The sequence below is a fragment of the Miscanthus floridulus genome, chromosome 6 (assembly GCF_019320115.1).
Source record: "Miscanthus floridulus cultivar M001 chromosome 6, ASM1932011v1, whole genome shotgun sequence".
In the NCBI taxonomy this organism is placed as follows: Eukaryota; Viridiplantae; Streptophyta; class Magnoliopsida; order Poales; family Poaceae; genus Miscanthus; species Miscanthus floridulus.
Window position 1 is genome coordinate 7,375,846 of NC_089585.1, and position 5,182 is coordinate 7,381,027.

Consider the following 5,182-nt stretch of genomic DNA (forward strand, 5'->3'; position numbering starts at 1 on the left):
CTACTACTGCTAGCAGTGCAGCTTTGAGCATCTCTCCTTTGTGTACACACGCACAGAGAAGAGAACCCCGCTCTCCTTTGTGTACACACGGCCGTACGGTAGTGGCATAGTGGGCACTCCGGCGTGTGTCTTGCAAAGCTGCAGCTTCCTTGGCGAAGGCGCGGTGGTGCATGGTGACGCACACAGACACAGTGCAGCGCTCCCATATCTGCCGGAGTAGCGCTGGTGTGGCGAGTGTTGTAATGGGTGTATACTTACTTTTTGGCGGCTCTCGGGTGTCACGTAGCGGTACGAATCCTGGGTTTGAACAAAAAGAAAGGAAGGAAGGGAGAACGGGCCCAGCCCAATCATGCGAATTTGAACCCGCAAGCCATCCCTCCATGCGGCAACAGGGCCTGCTCCGGGGAGGGAAATCCTCGGATCCATGGGATTCCGCACCGCACCGCCTCTTTACCCTTTGGGGTTCGCCCCGCCGAGGAGCAGCGGGGCCTGAATGCCCGCGCCACCAATCAGCGCCCCGGTCACGGTCAACCTGGCTGCTGGCCGCCTGGAGGTGCGTGCGCGCAGGGAGCCAGCCAGGGAGGGAAACCCAGGCCCACCTCGCCTCGCCTCGCGTGCACCGCGCGGCGGGCTTTTCCTAATCAAATGTACTGTAGTCCAATCCACCAGTAGGAATCCTATCCCTCACGGGCTCACGGCCCACGGCGAGGATCGGTGTGGCGCGCGGACCCATCGCCATCCGCGAACGCTGCTGGATCGGGGTCATCGAACTGCTGCGTCTGTGCGGACGCACCTCCGCGTGGCTACACTCGGAACCAACCAACGCTTTTCGTGGCCTCCGATGGTGTGGAGCGAAATGGGCCGGATGTTTGGTGCGATTTATCCCCTGAACCATCGACGTTTAGGGTAGGTTCTTTGAACAAAACTCTAATAAAAAACGGAATTTCTAATCATCAATCGACTGATTATTTTATTCGTCATCAGTCGATTCTTTTTGTGTGCTACGCTTTGTCGTTGTGGGCTGGCTTCTCACCGTGGGCCTAATTATTTTTTCGAACTCCGCGCCTATGCCATCGTGACTGTTTTGCCGTCATTTCCTCTGTCAGTCTTTCTTCCTCTCGAAATATCCAGCCTACTCCTTCCCCTGTTCATCTTCCAGAAGCGGGGGAGGCGCTGCTTCCCTATGTTGTAGCGCCTCTCCCTGCTCCGGCTCTGCGCCGCTCGCTCGCCTGAACCCCACGCCCGCCGTCCAGCCGGACCCAAACCCCTGTGCCGTGCTCGCTGTTGATTCATCGCCTTCCCCAAACTGTCCGGTTGGAGAGCTCGTTCGTTGCTGTTGTCGCGGCGAAGGTACTCTTCCCTTACCCTAATCGGATGTTTTCATTTTCTATGCTTGTGTATTGGTCGATGTTGATTCATCGCCTCCCCCAAACCATCCGGTGGTAGAGCTCGTTCTCCTCCCCCAACCCGTCCGATGGGAGAGCTCGTCCGTGCTACTGTTGTCGTGGCGCAGATACTCTTCCCATTACCTGAATCCTATGTGCATGTCGTTTGCCTCCGTTTGATTTTTTTTGTTCTCTGAATGATCCCCCCCCCCCCCCCCCACCCACCCACCCACCCACACACACACACCCATATGCAGACACCGTTTTCTTCAATTTTTCAGTCATCTATCAGTTGATTCTGCGTATATTTGGTGTTGATTCACCAGATTCTACAGGTATTTCGACACTATCTCATGCCTTCTCTGTCCCCCATAATAATGCAAAAATATCTGATGCTCAGATCCCTAATTTGTGTATTGTGCCATATGCTAATTTGGATCTGTAGCGCGTGTTTAGTTTTAGGAAGTTGGAATTTTGGGCTACTGTAACACTTTCGTTTTTATTTGGCAATTAGTATTCAATCATGGACTAATTAAGCTCAAAACGTTCGTCTCGCAATTTCTCACCAAACTGTGCAATTAGTTTTTTTTTCGTCTACATTTAATGCTCCATGCACGGGCCGCAAACATTCGATGTGATAGGTACTATAGCACTTTTTGGGAATTTAGGTTGGAACTAAACAAGGCGGTAGTGTTGTTAGTATAGGGTGGTTTGGATTTGCTGATCTGTTGTCTTTAGTATTTTGCTTTTTCAAAGGTCTATTTTTAGTATTATAGTTTCAAGTAAAGTAACCCATCGTGGTTCAAGTATTCAGGTAGTAAGTTTCAGTATATTTGTTCAGCAGCAGTTTGACATTGTTAATTTTATATTCAGTTAATGTTTAATTAACTCCTTAAACTGACACATAGTTAATTTTATATATTCAGTTTTGCATGTTGCATGCATTAAATAATTTTTAGAGCTCTTGAAAATTCAGATTTCTTCTGTAACTGGGATGTCTGGCGCTATGGCTGATATCTTTGTTTCAAGGGCTCTTGCGCTTACTACACTGACAATCTGCACATTTATGTTGAATTTATTGATTGGTTTGCCAACCTGCAAGAAAAGGGCAAATTCTTACATGTAGCAACAATAATCACTATGAACATAATTGACTTTGTATGATCATGCAAGATTGATTGTTCTTGTTCTTGCATTCCTAGGACGAGCAACATGGCACCGCACCATGTTCCCGGTGACACTGGCTGACCTGCAACTGTTCGCATGGGGCTTGAGCCACATGCAGTCAGGTTTTCATGCAAGCATCTGGAGGAATATCCATGAAAGAACTATGATTTTGCCTTTTTTTCCTTCCAAAAAACTTCCGTTTCTTGCTGCAATGTCAGGTGCAATTTGGATTGATTGGAAACTAAAGCTCAGACATGTTGTTTGTAGGGACTTGCAAATGAGCTGTACAGGAAGTCTTTAGACTTGTCAATGAAGGTGGGTTCTTTTCTCCTTTCTCTTCTGCATTATTTTCCATGTCCTGAATCCTGAATGATGGTCAACTATGGAGCATCCATGCTACAGAGGCTAAATTAAGCTTATTTTCTTATTAATAGTGGTTTTGAGATTCAAATAACGAGGAGTATTGTTTCAGCTTGTCGGTATTAGTTTTTATATTTTGTTACAACTTGCAATGCTAAAAAGAGTTTTGGACACCTTGTAGCCATCAATCTTTTTACAGTATGTTCAATCATGCTGTTATAGGTGGTTAGCGATAATGCATGTGTATATCATTCTAGTGACATTTGCTTCCGATTATCTCAGGCACCTGAACTGCATTCGGAGATCCAGAGGATGGGGGCCACTGCTTCTTGACCAAGTGAAAATTTGTCAAGAGCCGTTGGCAGCTGATCGATGAATTTGGAAGACATTCCAACACAACTGCTGCTTCGTTTCTCTGGAATACTCGGCTTCATCCGTAGTAATACAGCACATCTTGACCACAGCTTCCTTGGGCGTGGTAGGATGAATGAAAGAAACAAAGTAAGTAAATGCTGGTGAAGAACAAGCCAACAGTGTCAATGACATGGACACTTAGCTAGCTTCATTCAAAGACCAAGCAACAACACCCCTGCATGCAGAATTGAAGAACAAGCCAAAGTGCATGGTGCCGCCTCCTGGCATGCACAGGATCGGATCTCCCGAAGACAGGCCTTTCCTGGAGAATGAGATCAAAACCTGGGAGCTAGCTTGTTGGTGTTTTTGTGATCAGGGGTTGTTCAGGAGGCAAATCCAGAGAGGTTGTTCAGCTCACTACTTTATCCGTGAAGGTTTGAATCTAGGGACCCTGGTTAGGGTTGCTGGGCATGCACACCGAATGTGTCCGGTATGCCTACCGAACGCGTCCGATATGACCCAGCAGAGCAGTGCCCTCAATATTCTCTTTGTTGCCTTCAAATGACTTTCTCTTGGTGAGGCTTGAAATCTTGCACACATACATACACTAAACATCACATCCGGTCTTGATGCGGTCACATAGAGTAGACTTCCAATCATAGACCGATACATCTTTTGATCCACCATGTTGCCACTAGCATCACTATCTAAGCTTACACTTGTCCCCATTGGTGTACTAATAGCTTTGCTCTCATCCATTTCAAACTTCTTGAGCATGTCCTTGATATACTTGTCTTGACTTACAAATGTACCATTCTTCATTTGCTTGATTTGAAGACCAAGGAAGTAACTAAGTTCTCCAATCATAGACATCTCAAACTCACTTGCCATCATCTTGTCAAACTCCTCACAAAATTCTTGATTTGTTGATCCAAAGATGATATCATCCACATAGATTTGCATGACAAACAAATCATTTTCAAGTTTCTTGGTGAAGAGAGTGGTGTCAACCTTTCCTATCTTGAATCCCTTAGAGAGTAGGAAATCCCTCAATCTCTCATACCATGCTCTAGGTGCTTGTTTCAATCCATACAAAGCCTTTCTCAACTTGAACACATGGTTGGGTTTCTTTTCATCTTCAAAACTGGGAGGTTGCTCAACATACACAAGCTCATTGATGTACCCATTGAGAAATGCACTCTTCACATCCATTTGATACAACTTAATGTTGTGGGCACAAGCATAAGCTAGCAAGATCCTAATTGCTTCCAATCTTGCAACCGGGGCATATGTTTCTCCAAAGTCAAGACCTTCAACTTGAGTGTAACCTTGAGCCACTAATCTTGCTTTGTTCCTTATTACTATCCCATCTTGATCTTGCTTGTTCCGAAAGACCCATTTGATTTCAATCACATTATGACCCTTAGGCCTCTCAACTAACTCCCATACTTGGTTTCTTGTAAAGTTGTTTAGCTCTTCATGCATAGCATTGACCCAATCAACATCATTCAAAGCTTCATCTATCTTCTTAGGCTCAATGGATGACACAAATGAGAAGTGCTCACAAAATGATGCCAATCTTGATCTAGTTTGCACACCTCTTGAAATATCACCAATGATAGTGTCCAATGAATGATCTCTTGCAACATTAGTTGGTTGAAGCACTTGCACTTGATTGCTAGCATTTGATTGATCACTTGGTTGAGATGATGAACTAGCAATTTGTTGATCTTGCACATTGCCATTACTAGTGCTTGCTTGGATTTGATCATGAGAACCACTAGCTTGCACATTTGAGTTAGAGAGCACTTGATTCTTGTCATCTTCAATATCAATCACCTCTCTAGGCCTTATATCACCAATGTCCATGTTCTTCATTGCATTGACCAATTGAGTGCCTCTTACATCATCTAGAT

General features: G+C 45.4%; 1 long non-coding RNA gene across 1 annotated transcript; it reads left to right on the forward strand.

Moving 5' to 3' along the window:
- Positions 1-1,087: 1,087 nt before the first annotated feature.
- Positions 1,088-3,688, forward strand: LOC136461591 (uncharacterized). The gene is made up of 3 exons (XR_010760389.1): positions 1,088-1,350; positions 2,588-2,867; positions 3,195-3,688. It is a non-coding gene; the product is annotated as an uncharacterized lncRNA (long non-coding RNA).
- The last annotated feature ends 1,494 nt before the right edge of the window (positions 3,689-5,182 follow it).